Raw genomic sequence first — 15,130 nt, 5'->3', positions numbered from 1 at the left:
ATAGTATTTGTCTTTCTCTGTTTGACTTATTCCACTTAGCACAACACCCTCCATGTCCATCCATGTTGTCACAAATGGCAAGATTTCACTTTTTAACAGCTGAGTAAAATACCGTGGTATGTATGTCATGTCTTCTTTACCAATTCATCTATTGATAGAGGTTTAGGTCACTTCCATATCTTTGTTATTGTAAATAATGCTTCAATGAACATAAGGGTGCATATGCTTTTTTGAATGAGTGTTTCATTTTCTTTAGGTAAAATACTACCTAGAAGTGGATTTGCTGAATTGTAGAGTACTCCTATTTTTAATTCTTTGGAGTAACCTCCACAGTTTTCCTGCACCAATTTACATTCCCACCAATAGTTCACGAGGTTCCCTTTTGTTCTCGCTCTCATCAATATTTGTTATGTCTTGTCTTTTTGGTACTGCCCTTCTATCACAGGTGGGAGGTGATATCTAATTGTGGCTTTGATTTGCATTTCTCTAATATTTAGTGACACTGAGCATCTTTTCACATGCCTGTTGGCCATCTGCGTGTTATCAGAAAAATATCTGTTTAGATCCTCTGCCCATTTTTAATCAGATTACTTTTTTGATATTAAGTTGTATGAGTTCTTAGTAGATTTTGGATGTTAACCTCTTATTGGACATATGTTTGTAACTATCTTCTCCCCTTCAGTAGGCTGCTGCTTTGTTTTGTTGATGATTTCCTTCTCTGTGCAAAGGTTTTTTAGTTTAATGTAGCTCCATTTGTTTATTTTTGCTTTTTTGGTCCTTGCCTAAGGAGCCAGATCTAAAAAATATTGCTAAGATCGATGTCAACGAGTTTACTAACCATATTTTCTTCCAGGAATTTTGGTTTCAGGTCTTACCTATAAGTCTTCAATCCATTTTGAATTTATTTTTGTGTGTGGTGTAGGAAAGTGGTCTGGTTTCATTCTTTGGCACATAGCTGTCCCATTTTCCCAAAACCATTTATTGCAGAGACTATGCTTTCCCCAGTGTATATTCTCGCCTCCTTTGCTGAAGAGTAACTGGCCGAATATGTGCAGGTTCACTTCTGGGCTCTATTCTGTTCTGTTGATCTGTGTGTCTATTTTATCATCACTCTTATTACTCTCTACACGTGTTACCTGCCTCCTCAGTGTTAGGCCATATTAGGAAAAGCTGGAGTCCTTCACACCCTGAAGAACCACTGATCCAAGGCGGGGAGGGACACTACCTCATAGCAAACAACTTAAAACTGGTATTACTCAAACCCGAACTTCAAGGTCCTTGAGTCGGTCCTGCTCAAGTACATTTCTTGGTGGTTCTGTCCTCCACAGGCTTCAAGTCTTCCCCACCTTGCTGAATTTTTGTCCCTAAAGCTCAGCTTCCCTCTCACATTATTCTCCTAAGTAACTTGGTTCTTTCTGGCCCCCATCCCAACACTCAGTTCGGGGCCTCCTATCAGAGAGCTGGGAGAGAGCCAGTAGGCCACTCAGCCACACTCACCGGTGCCGGGACTCCCAACACTATGGCCGACTTCTCTTGAGGGAGATCAAGGGCTTCGGGGTGGCTTCCTTTCTCATGGGTCTCTGTCCAGGGGAGGAAGTAGGAAGGTGGGAACTGATCCTGCCTCTGGGATGATTATGCAACCTCAGTGCCTCTGGGAAAGCAGAGCGGGTTTTCATTTTCACTACCCCAGGACAAAGGCAGGCAGCCTTTTGTAAAGCACATTGACAGGAAACTAAGGAGTCCCCAGAAATCCACTGGCAAAGATTCAGACCTTAAAAAAAAGGGGTCATGGCCAATTTCACAAGCAAGGACAACAAATTCAGCATCATGATCTCTGAAAGAAAAAGCGGGCATCCTGGCAAGCAATGCAGGGCTCGGGACAAGATGGCGGGAGTGAGACTCACGCAGGAGATCCCTGGGGACCAGGGCAAGAGGGATCCAAATTGGACTAAAATCATTCCTTTGGCCATGCCCTGGGGAAGCTTGAGGTCAATATCAGGATCTTCTCACTAGTCTTTGTTATCCACAGACATCCATGTATAGGTATTTAGGGTGAACTCTACCTCATTGTCACTGTGCCTTCACTGTCAACAGGTACTCTGCTAGTCTTCAGAAAATTCCTTGTCTGCGGATAGGTCTCACCTGTCAAGAGGAGCAACGTCCTTTGCAGCAGGGTGGTAGCATCCTTCCCAGAATGCTGTCTTAACTAGGCTTATTTATAAAGACATAACCCCGTAAGAAGGTCTGAATGTTCTCTGCATTTAAAAACCAAACAAACATGTTTTCAGACTAGCCCTATACTCAGTGTTCCCTTTCCAGTGGTGTAGGAAGGCCTACACCTTTTCTGGTGTCATATAGAGTGGAAGTCCCGTGGAAGAATGCACGTGGATGAGAAATGAAGAGGTACGTCTGTTAGTGGTGGGGTATTCCACGGCCTCTCCGTGGGCCGCGGGCCCCGTGGCCGTTTGCTTTCAGGCCGGCAGAAGAGGATCTGTCCGCTACTTCACCTTCTGTTAGAAGGCTTGCAAGGATATTTTCTCTTTTAATTAGCTCGGTGCCAGCCGATTAGGAACGTAATCACGGTAGTGCTAACCCAACATGGTCACTGCTCCGCCCATGAATGAGGGGAGGGGAATGCTTCAGATCTCTATGCCAGGGGGTAGGCATTTGAGGGACCATCTCGGAATCCTGCCTGCCACCAATGGTGACTTTCTTTTTTCAGAATGTGAAGATATGGCAACAGGAAAGAATAAAAGCTCATGTCAGGGATCAAATATCAAACTTGAACTAAGTCTTTATTCTGTCTTCCTGTTTGTTTTCCTGGCTTTGGTTCCCAGACAACAGAGCACTCTTCACTTGAATTTGGCTTTCCGGATACCACACAGAACATTTTCTGACCACTGGGGGTGGGAATTCTGGCGTTCTTGATGATTGTATTTCTCGGTGAGAAATAATACATATTCTAGTTTATGTATTATTATTTTGTAAATTTGATGGTTGTTAAAAAGCATCCTAGAGTCACCCTGTCTCTACACATACCAATGGAACCGACCCTCTAGCCATAAAGTTGAGGACTACGTTCTAAAGGTGATGACCAGGGACGCCTGGGTGGCTCAGGGATTGAGTGTCTGCCTTCGGCCCAGGGCGTGACCCCAGGGTCCCGGGATTGAGTCCCACATTGGGCTCCCTGCATGGAGCCTGCTTCTCCCTCTGCCTGTGTCTCTGCCTCTCTCTCTCTCTGTGTCTCTCATGAATAAATAAACTAAATCTTTAAAAAAAAATAAAGGTGATGACCAAGGGCATTGTCCTCCCTTGAGACCCCAAATGGCTCCCAGCCTGGACAACAGCTGTCCCAGCTTTCTCTTACTGCACCACGTTAGACTGATAACATGCTTTGAGAGAGCAGTGTGAGTGACCTTACTGCTCTGAGCCAGTATCGTCTGGTGGCACAGGCTGACACTAGGAATATGTTTTTCAGCTGAAATGAGCGAGCGGCTGCAGCAGTCACCACAGCAACGGTGTGGCTGGAACCCTTGGGAGCTTTCAGCCGAGGAGTAAGGGCAGCTGTGAGGACGGCTTCATTTGGAATTAATAGTGACTAACTTTTAGGATTAGCCTGCTGGGAATCCTTTATGTTTTTCCTAGTAAACAGGCACTGTGATTGTTCTTCAACATGAAACACTTCTCTTGACTCCTATGCCGTACTTCTACTCTTTTTCCTTTCCTGGGCTTTACAAAAACCGAGTAAATCTTCATAATAGCCCCCAAATATAACGAGTGGGTGGGGCTCATGGCTGGCTCAGTTAGTGGAGCCTGCGACTCCTGGGTGGGGCTGTGAGTTCGAGCCTCACGTTAGGTGTAGAGATTACCTTAAAAAATTGAAAAAAAATCTTAAAAAAATAAAGAATGGGAGAAAGAGGAAAGAGTGAAGAAGTTGTTTTAGGTTCGAGAAAAACAGGTTTTATCTAATGTTCCTTTCTGCATTCCAGAATTTTTCCCTTATTATCTATCTATCTATCTATCTATCTATCTATCTATCTATCTATCATCTATCTACCAGGCTGTACTTCTCTCCAGATTGAAAGAAAGGCAAAGTAAGATGCTAAGGGAAAAATAATAGTGAACTTTGAGTTGTTTTAATTGATTATAAAGTCAGTCCTTTTTATCCCCATTATTATTTCTTGCACTATGAATATACTAATGCAAAAGTCAAGATGATAAGTTCATGTTAGGAACCAAAGACTGTGAAAAAACAACCCTGTGGAGAATGTTTATCACACAATTTAGCCATAATGAGCCATAATGGCCCATTATTGAAAAAAAGGAGGATAAACAAGATAGGATTGTGAATTGGGAGTGGTGAATGCAGAATTACATAAAAATAAGTGACATACAAAACACTTTAATATGTATGAAGTAAATCAAAATCTAAATATTATTGGACGCAATAGAAAATAACTTTTTCCCCCCCGGTAGCTTTGTTGAGGTAAAATTAGCCAATGAAAACTGTATATATTTCAGCTGGATGGCGCACTGTTTTAATATCCATTGTGCAGTGATTGGCACAATCAAGCTGATCAACCTCCTCACCACTTCACACAGGCACCATTTTTTTGTGTGTTTGGGTTGGAACCCTCAAGATCTACTGTAGTCACCATGATATACATTAGAACTCTAGGAATGAAGTTGGAATCTTAACTGCTTGCTCATTGATTGCATTTAGAAGTCAGTCACAACGTTACCTCCTTGGTTGTGTGTGTGGGGGGGTTGATATTAGTTTTACTCTAGTAGACGTGAATCCAATATGCTTGGCTTCTCTAGGAGTTATTCAAATTTTCAAGATGATTTAAAGGAAGATGAGTTTGAAGTGAAAGGCAAGGTCTGTTGATGGTGTTTATCACGTGCAGATACAAGGCTGCAGCGAGGTGCCATCTTGGTGAAATGAACTACGGCCAAGAAAGTAGAGTCAAATGTGGTGCATGTCTTAAGGTACTTGGGATTTAAAGCAAATACTAGGATTTTCCTTGGGGTAATCAATCCAGTAAGCAGTTGTATTTTTTTTTTTTTTTTACAAATATGTACAAGTAATACTTCATTAAAGTTACACAGATTTCTTTGCATCAAACCTTCTCAGAGTCTTTACTACGTGTTGCAGAATGTGCCCCTCCCCCCCAATTCAGGTGCTGAAGCCCTAATTCCCAATATGATGGTATTTGTAGGTGAGACCTTTGGGAGGTCATTAGATTTAAATGAGATCATAGGCATAGGGACCCAGGAAGGGATCAGGGTCCCTATAAGAGAAAAGATCCTAGAGCTCCTTCTTTCTGCCGTGTGTGGACGCAGTGAGAAGGCGGCTCTCTGCCGGTCTGGTGGGCCAGGAAGAGAGCCCTTACGAGGGAACTGAATCAGCTGTATTTCTTGGACTTCTCAGCTTCTAGAACTCTGAGAAATAACTTACTGTTGTTCTAAGCCACCCGATCTCTTACGGCAACCTGACCTAAGACACTAATGTTTACTATGATCCTAATGTTTACTACACATTTTTAAGAGGAGTATGCAATATTTAGAGTTTTTCACTTATTAGAATATGGATTATTTTTTTCCCCCAGAGTATCTGGCAAAGGTGTGTGAAGAACTGTCCTTAGATGAGGCAAGAAAGGCCCCTTGACCTGCATCTATGCTTGAGAGGCCCCAGTATAGCCCTCCTCTGGCTGGGCCCCTTCCTGGAGGGATATGGGGATATTTGCACCTAGACTCACATGTCATCCCTATGCATCATGCTCTGGGCCTGTGTGCCTTTCCATTCTGGCTTGTCCTCCTGGTGGACTCCCCTTACACCCAAGCTGGGGGATGGCCAAGGAGCAGCTGTTTGCAGGGGCTTGTGGGCGAAGTTGTGACGTGTGGGCTACTGTATCCACACGTGATGCCTTTCTTGGTGTGACCTGGAGCCAAGGATGGAAAGAGAGGGGAGATGATGGGACCAATTTCACCCCTTGTGATTAAGTCCCAATGCAGGATGCTGTGGAGTCTAAGAATCTTAAGTTTGAACCTGACCTTCCAAATTGTTGCGAACATATATTTGCAAAGGTAGGAGGATACTTTATTTAATAGTTTGCTAGTTTGATCTGTAACTTAAAAATATTTAGATATATGGTAAGTGGGCCTCTAGGTGTATGTAGCTTCAAGCCTTGCAAAAGTTAGGAGACCCCAGCTTGGTGTGCCCTACGACACGAGTTTGAGAAGTTTGTTCTAAGCTTCACTCTGCTCTACTTCTCACCTGCTCTTCTATCTCCCTGTGGCAGCCAGAGTTACCCACACCAAGTACCACGCCAGAAAGGCTTTATAGCTTAAGGTGGGGGGAGGATTCTGAGGAGTAGACTGAGTGGCTGAGCACATTTAACACCATGTTTGGCATGCAGAAAGCTCACAACAAATGTACAGATATTTTCACTAGGTATTTTCGATTTCTTATGATCATTATTGATATGATCACCTTGCTTCAAAGTAGGACATTGCTGGCCATTAGGTAACAGTGGCTATTGTTTAAAAAGGCTTGTCTTCTTTGGCAGATGAGAAGCAGGTGAGCTGGAAACAGCAGCACCCCCTACCCCCTGGCTCCATCAGGCTGTCGCCACCTGAGGTCCAGGTGATTTACCTCTGAGACTCTGGGGAAACATCAGCCTACAGCTCTACCCTCCCAAGCAAAGGGGCCTGGAGTCTGTATAAGCGCAGGCCTCGCGTGGTGCTTGAGGTTCCAACAGACAGGAACGATGGGCTCGCTAGTCTCACTTCAAAGAGACAAAGGTGAATCTCCAACACCAGGGCCGGCAGAAATTCTCACCTACGTGTTGAAAGTTTGGACTTTAAAACACTATTAACTGAGAGAGAGCACCAACTTTTTTCTTTTCTTTTTTTTTTTTTTTAAAGATTTTATTTATCTATTCGTGAGAGACAGACAGAGAGAGAGAGAGAGAGAGAGAGAGGCAGAGACACAGGCAAAGGGAGAAGCAGGCTCCATGCAGGGAGCCCAACGTGGGACTTGATCCTGGGACCCGGGGTCACGCCCGGGCCGAAGGTGGCGCTAAGCTGCTGAGCCACTCAGGATGCCCCAATTTTTCAACTATTTTTGTCCTCAACTAATATAAGCATTCATTTGTTTGTCTTAGCAGGGAGGAGAGTCCAGATGGAACTGGAGGAAGAAGGTTACGTTTCAAAGAAGGGAAGAGAAGGGGTATATTCCAGCAGGTATTCGCAGATGGCAGCATGCAACAGCATCACCTGGAGGCCTTCGGAGAACACAGGTTACTGGGTCCCCCACCCCCCAGCTCCCCACCCCAAGGTCCTGACTCAGTAGGCCTGGGATGAAGCCTGAGAACTTTCATTTCTAGCAAGTTCCCGGGTGATGTTGATGCTGCTGCTTTGGTGACAACACTTTGAGAACCACTGATCTAGAGCGTTGGGTACTGTTTTTGAAAGGCCATACTTTTGTGAGTAAAGAGATAGTTTTGGGGCAGGAGAAAGGTGCTGTGCCTCAGGACCAGCGCTAACGCCGAAGGTGGCCCACTTCTGAGCTTAGCCTGGCAAAGTGGCTTTCAAGTCTCTTGTCTCCTTTACTGTTTGATTATTGCTGCTCTGGAGCAAAACCTCTCTTAGCTGCCAGCGCTTGATACATAGTGGGGGCTCAATCAACATTTGTTGGATCAAGTGTTGCTCAAACGGATTCCCAGAGATCAAGGCATTTGCGCAAATACAAAATGAACAGGCATATCTACCGAGGAGTGAATTCGTCTGGCATCTCCAGATAATGAGATGAGTGTCTCATTATAACTAAATAACTCAAGTCAGGGCCTTTTTAAAGGGTGAAAAGCCTTGGGCACCAGTCACTGTGGGCTCCTAAAATGATCAATCGTGCTTGAAAGAGGTCACCATCAACATCTTTCCAAGACCCTTGGGTTAACTTTATCCAGGAAGGAAATTTTAAAGTTGAATTTTAACAGTGTTCCAAAATAGGTGTGAAATGCAGCACCACCACGGACCCCAGGACAGCTGCGTCCCTTGTCCTACCTGAGGGAGGGATCTAACTGGAATTTACCCTTGGAAAGCTCCTTAAAATTTATGATTCTTGTCCCCGATCCATTGGATGTAATCTCGAAAATGTAGTGCAATGTCTCCTAGGGCTTGTTCCCAGTTAACCTGACTCTGAGGTTTTCTTAAAAATAAGCAGGACAAAAGTTCTGTGGTCAGAAAGTTTAGAAAACCACAGCGTGCTTTAGCACCCTAAGGGATGTGAAAAATTGCAAAGAAACTATTTTAATTTATTTTTTTAAGATTCTATGTATTTACTCAGGAGAGACACAGAGAGAGAGGCAGAGACACAGGCAGAGGGAGAAGTAGGCTCCCTTCGGGGAGCAGATGCGGGACTCGATCCCGGGACCCCGGGGTCACGACCTGAGCTGAAGGCAGACGCTCAACCCCTGAGGCACCCAGGTGCCCCTCCATTTCTTTTTCTTCCCGTAATCTCTTATAAAAATTCTCCATTTATTTTTACAAAAGTTCCAACATATCAAGCTTGCCTGAATATATTAAAAACAAACTTCTATTAATGGACAGCTTATTGCACATAGACAATAGGATTATACGCATTTAATATGATAAATATGATGACGGCAACGATATTACAATATATACTCATATGAAAATAACAGGATGTACCCGTTAAATTTGCACCATGTTAATGTCAGATTTATCCAGTTTCAAAAGCAAACTTCTAAGAGAGCCTCGCAATCACTGGGGACGTATTTCTTTTGTGTACATTAACGGGCTTAAGTCAATATAACTCGTAAACAACTATTTTCATTGTTCTTTTTTTTTTCATTGTTCTGATGTTTCCTCCTTTGACTTCCCATTTCTTGCCTCTGTCTTACGAAGAAGCGTCCTGAGAAGCTGAAGCGAGTAATACTGTCCTCACCTGGTCAATAGATCCAGTTTCAACCCAGTAACACAGCGGTACTCAAGACACAAGTCGACCAACCTCACCCCCAACAGGTCTTGCCGTGGATTCTTGTAATTCCAATTTCCAAACAGGGAACACCTACAGCTGCTAGTTGCATTTTAACGACGGTGACTCTTTTTTATTCATTTCAGATTACTTAAAAGAACAGCTCTTGAAAATACACAGTCACTCTTTTCTGTTCTTCTGCATCTCTCCCAGCCGTGAGGCATGAAAATGAAATGTTTTGTGGGTGATGACTTGTACTTGTGTGCTTCCCTGGTATCTGGCCCAAGTTTTCTATCCATCACAGGGTCGATAAGCCAGCTTGGGGAAAAGAAGAAGTGAGCTGTGTTTGTTTTTGGTATTTAACAGTTCTTTGTTGGTTTGCATGATGAAGGATGTCTAACAACTGTTATATACTCATTAAAAAAAAAAAATCTCTTAAGAGTTGGAGAAACCATCTGATCCCGGGGTGCAGAAGCCTGCTGGTACTCGCTGCTTGTGAGGAGGAACACATGCGTTCGCTCCCTACACGTTGCACTGCCTATGATTTAAGGGTCTCAGATGACAGGAAGAGAAAGAAAAACTTCTGTTCTTTTCTATCAGGTATTCTTAGAAATGCCGGTTCATTTTTCTGAAGTATATATAGCACAAGTTAACGAGAAAATGAGTCACTTCCAGCTCTGCGTGGGAACTGTGACACTGTAGTAACACAGCTTACTTACTGTATCTTGAAAGCAACATCCTCTGAGTTTTTTAGGTTATAATTGGATCACCGGCCTGAGAGAGCAAGCCTGTGAAGAGGGCCTGTACCTCCGCCGGCTTTAGGGTTGTCGTCAAGAGCTCATCAGACACCTGTTTAATGACAATATAGGATTGTAATTGTGCTGAGTGGTAATTAGGTACAAAAGGTGGTCGGTCCCCTATAGGAGTCTGTCTTGTCCTAGTCAAATCAAGCATTTCTGGAATTCTGGTGGGTATCAGATCCTTTAATCCCTGTCAAAGGGAGCTGGATACTCATTAAGCAGTGAAGATACATTTTTATTTAAAACAAACAAACAAACCCCAAACTATTGCAATAGGGGAAAAGAGACTCCAGTCCAGAACTCGCCTCCATGCTGAGGACAGCATGGGCAAGTGGGTGGGGACCTACAGCCAAGGAACAGGGTGGGGTCGGGGGTCGGGGCGGAGAATCACTAGGAAGAAGCCTCATTCTGGTCAGACCCACTCGGCCAGGTTCTCGTGCAAGGCCAGGGTGATTAGATACTGACGTCGAGGGGTGAGGAATTTGACCAGATATAGCTAAACGGACCCAGCAGGATTTTTGCTGAAACCGGAGTGATGCACAGATAGACACAGAAGTCCAACGGTTGGGGCCTAGCTGGGATGAAGGGCTGGGGAGCCTGACCAAGTTTGGTTCAGCAGACGGTCGTCGTTGCCACTCGCCACATCCCGGCATCACTCCCCGTCACAGTTGTCCTCTCCCCGAGCCCCTTAGCCCACACCTGCTGACAGTCCGCAGTCTCTACACCGCCCCGGCGCCAGGCAGGAGGAAGACTCAGGGGTGGCGACTGACTGCAGAGATGCGGGCCCACAGCTGGGTCTGGGCCTGGTACACGGCGCGCCATGGGACGCGAAAGAGCCCGCGGCCAGCTTGCCCTCCTCGGCCGGGATGTGATTCATGAAGTCTAAGGTTTGTATCATTCATGAAAACAGATGCCCGTGCCCACAGATGCCGGGGCTCCGGAAGGGGCCTGTGCAAGGGGGCGTCCTGGGTTCAGCTTCCTGGTGACTCTCCCACGGATCAAGTCACACACGTTCTCACTCGGAGCCAACACTCCAGATCTCAAGGGCCCATCGTTCTTGCAAAACGTTGTTAAAAATTTTATTTTATTTCTTAAAAACTTTGTATTTATTTTTAAATTCCAGTCCGATTAACCTGCAGTGTTGTATTAGTTTCAGGGGTTGAATATACTGACTCAACCACTCTCTGCATCGCTCGGTGCTCATCATGATGACTGGACTCCTCATCGCCTTCACCTATTTCATCCATTCTCCTCCCCATCTCTCTTCTCGCAATCTTCGGTTTCTTCTCTGAGTTTAAGAGCATGTTTGTCTCTTTTTTTCCTTGTTTGTTCCCTTTTCTTAAATTCCACGTATGAGTAAAATCATGGTATTCGCGACTACTCCAACTTTTCAATATTTTCCCCTTTATGGCTAGTGCTTCTTGTGCCCCACCTAGGAAACTTTTGCCCATCAAGACGAGATCTTTCTATATTTCTTGTAAAAGCTAAACTGTTTGACATTTAGATCTATAACTCACCTGGAATTGATTTTTTTTTTTTGTATCGTGTGATACCACATAGTAGAGAGCAGCCAAGATTCTTTTTTTCTTTCTCAATATGGATATCCAATTATCCCAGTACTTTTTTTTTTTTTTTAATGAAATGCCCCTTTTGCACTGCAGTACAGAATCATCTTCATTTTATTAGGTAACCTATGTTTCTGGATTCTAATCTTCTTCTTCCATTGGTCTATTTGCCTATCCTTGGACCAACATGTCATGGTTTCACTTACTAGAATTTTAAAAATAAGTCTTGATATTTGTTAGCCTAAGTCCTCCCGCTTTTGTTCTTCTTTTTCAAGATTATCTTGGTGTTCTCATTTTTTTTTTTTTTTTTTTTTTTACATTTCTGTATCAGTTTCAGAATTGGCTTGTCAACTTATGGGTACGTGAGCGCACACACACACACACACAAACACACCACAGAGCACCTATGGGAATTGAGATTGGGATTATTTTAAATATACAGACCAGTTTGAGGGAGAGTTGGCCTAGTAATTTCAATTCGTAATTAAATTGAATTCAGTTCCATTTAATATCTCATATTTCCATAAGAGATCCTACCATTTTGACATAGGCCTTTTAAAATTTCTCTCAATAATGTTTTTTAGTTTCAGTCATACATATCATATACATCTTTGGATGAGTTCCAAGTGTTTGATAAATATTTGATGCTACTGCAAAAAGTTTTAGGTTTTAATAATATTTTTCCTTTTTTTGGTTATACATAGAAATACAATTGGTTTTTACATACTAACTTTAAATATGTAACTGTTGAATTAACAGATTATTTCTAATATTTTGTGGATTCTTTGGGATTTTATAGTGCACATTCATGTCATCTAATAGTAATGCTGTATTTCTCTCTTTACAAAACTTTTGCCTTTTATTTATTTCGTAAAGATTTTATTTATTTATTTGAAGGAGAGAGAGGACGAGAGGGCAGTGTTGGGCAGAAAGAGAGGGAGAAGCAGACTCCCTGTTGAATGGGGACCCCAGTCTAGGGCTCGATCCCAGGACCCTGAAATCATGACCTGAGCTGAAGACAGATGATGAACTGACTAACCCACCCAGGTGCCCCTTATTTATTTATTTTTTTGTATTTTACTGGCTATGACCTCAAGAAAAGCATTGAATCATCTTTTTGTTCATTCCCAACTAAAGGAGGAAAATTTTCAATAATTTATTGTTTAATTTTATGTTTGATGTAGGATTTTTGTAGATATCCTCTATCAGAGAATAGAGAATAAAGTTTATTTAAAAAAAACTTAAATAACAACTTAAACTTAAATAACTTAATACTTAAACTTAATAACGTTTATTTTATTCCTCATTGGCTAACACTTTCATCTCAAACAGGCATTGATTGTATCAAATGTCTTTTCCACATCTATCAAGACGATTGTAATGTGTTTATTATAATCTGTAAATATTATGAACTACATTGATTAATTTAAAAATGTTAAGCAACCCCGGCATTCTAGGCATAAACTCTACCTGTTTGTGATATAGTTCCTTTTGTATCACTGGATTCTCTTAGCTAATTTTTTGTTTAGGATTTTTGGTCTATATTCATGGGAGTAAGTGATTTTTCAGTTCTATCAGGTTTCATTTTGTTTTTTTTAAAGGTTTTTAAAGGTTTTATTTATTTGAAACAATGAGAGAGAGAGAGAGAGAGAGAGAGAGAGCATGAATGGTGGTGAGGAGCAGAGGGAGAGGGAGAAGCAGACTCCCCCTTGAGCAGGAATCCTGATGCAGGGCTCGATCCCCGGACCCGGATATCATGACCTGATAGAGGCTTAACTGACTGAGCCTCCCAAGACCCCAGTCTTGTCAGGTGTGAGAATCAAGTTATGCTGGCCTCATTAAAATGTCCTTTTCTATTTTCTAGAAAAGCTGGTGCAGAATTGGTGTTATTTCTTCCTAAAATGCTTAGAAGAATTAATAGGCAAAGCCATCTGGGCCTAGGGTTCTTTTTTTTTTTTTTAATTTTTAAATTGTTTTTAGGAAGGTATTTAAAAATTGAGTTAAGATTTTCTGCTTCTGTCAGTTTTGGTAACTTATGTCTTTAAAGGATTTTCTGCATGTCCCCAAATTGTCAAGTTAATTGGCAGTAAGTGTTTCATAATATATATAATGTATTTTTAATGCCTTGTGACATCTATCAAATCTATAATGATGTCCCTTTTTTCATTCTTGATTTTAGTAATTTGCATTTTTACTTTTTTTCCCTTCAGTTTGCTAGAAGTTCATTTACTTCATTAATCTTTTCAAAGAACTAATTTTGCGTGCTGCTTTTCTCTATTGCTCATTTGTTTCTATATCACTGATTTCTGTTATCGTTATTACTTTACCTCCTGCCTTCTCATTTGTTTGCATTTGATTAACGTGTTTTCCTGGCTCTTTGAGATAGAAGCAGAGAACATTGACTTTTATTCTTCTTTTTTAACACATGTGTGAAATGTATGTTAAACATGGCAATATATTTCCCTCTACCACTGCTTTACTTATATCACACAAGTTTTCATATGTTCAGAATGTTGCACAAGTTGTCATTCAGTTAAAATATTTTCCAACTTTTGGAATTCTAATTGGGATTTTTTGCTTGCTCTTATTTGTCTTACTTCCCAAGCAGTTGAGATTGTCTACTTCATTTTGTTATTAATTTTTATCTTCATTTGGCGTTAGTCACAGACTATGTGCGTCATGATTCTAATCCTTTGAAATTTGTTGAGGTTTCTTTGTGATCAATTTTTGACAAGATCTATGTGCACTTGGAATGAGTATGTATTCTATCATCACTGGATGAGGTCTTCTCTTTTTAAAAAAATTTTTAAAAGATTTTATTTATTTATTTATTCATGAGAGAGAGAGAGAGAGAGGCAGAGACACAGGCAGAGGGAGAAGCAGGCTCCATGCAGGGAGCCCGACGTGGGACTCGATGTAGGGAGCCCAATGTGGGACTCGATCCCGGGACCCCAGGATCACGCCCTGGGCTGAAGGCAGGTACTCAACCTCTGAGCCACCCAGGGATCCCCCTGAGGTGTTCTCTATATGGCAATTAGGTCAACACTTTTAATTGTGTTGTTTAGATCTCCTATATCCTTATTAATTGTTGTCTTAAAAAATTATCTAGCCATCGAGACAGGTATTTTAAAGTTTCTCTTTTAGTTTGGTTGATTTCTACTTTCTGGATTTTGCAGCTACATCATTGGGTGCATACAGTTGTGACATTGTGTTGTCTTTCTGGTGGACCGATCCTTTGATCAAGATAAAATATCCCTCTATAACTCTAGAATTGCTTCTTGTCATCATGTCTAAGTTTTCTGAAAAGTTCTCATGTGCCTAATGTACAGGGAACAAAAAAGGACTGAATGATTAAAAAATACGTTAAACCTGGGTTATTCTGGGGGTCCTAGCTGTAGATGATTATTTCCTTCTATGACCATATTTTTAGTTTTCCCATTTCCTACAGTGAGCAAGGGTAACTTTTATCATTGCAAACAACATGGAAGGTACTTCAGAAAGCACAACAGCAGACAGTAGCTTCAAATTTCTACTGTACATAAGCGATCACGGGGCTGTTTGGGCAAGAGCACATACAGCAGGGATTCCTTGGTTTAAGTCACAGCAACTCCAGTTCTGCTCCCCCAGGGAAAACTCTCCCTGTGTTTATTTCCTCTAGATGCTCCTATATGAAACGCTGACAGATATGAAGGGTGGGTGCGGGCACACACATACACCTCTTCCTGAAAATTTTAGCTTTTAGGCTTTTGGAGATGTTTAGGAAAGCC

Source organism: Canis aureus, chromosome 17 (assembly GCF_053574225.1).
Source record: "Canis aureus isolate CA01 chromosome 17, VMU_Caureus_v.1.0, whole genome shotgun sequence".
In the NCBI taxonomy this organism is placed as follows: domain Eukaryota; kingdom Metazoa; phylum Chordata; class Mammalia; order Carnivora; family Canidae; genus Canis; species Canis aureus.
The sequence above is the reverse complement of the archived record's forward strand: the minus strand, read 5'-3'. Positions refer to the sequence as shown.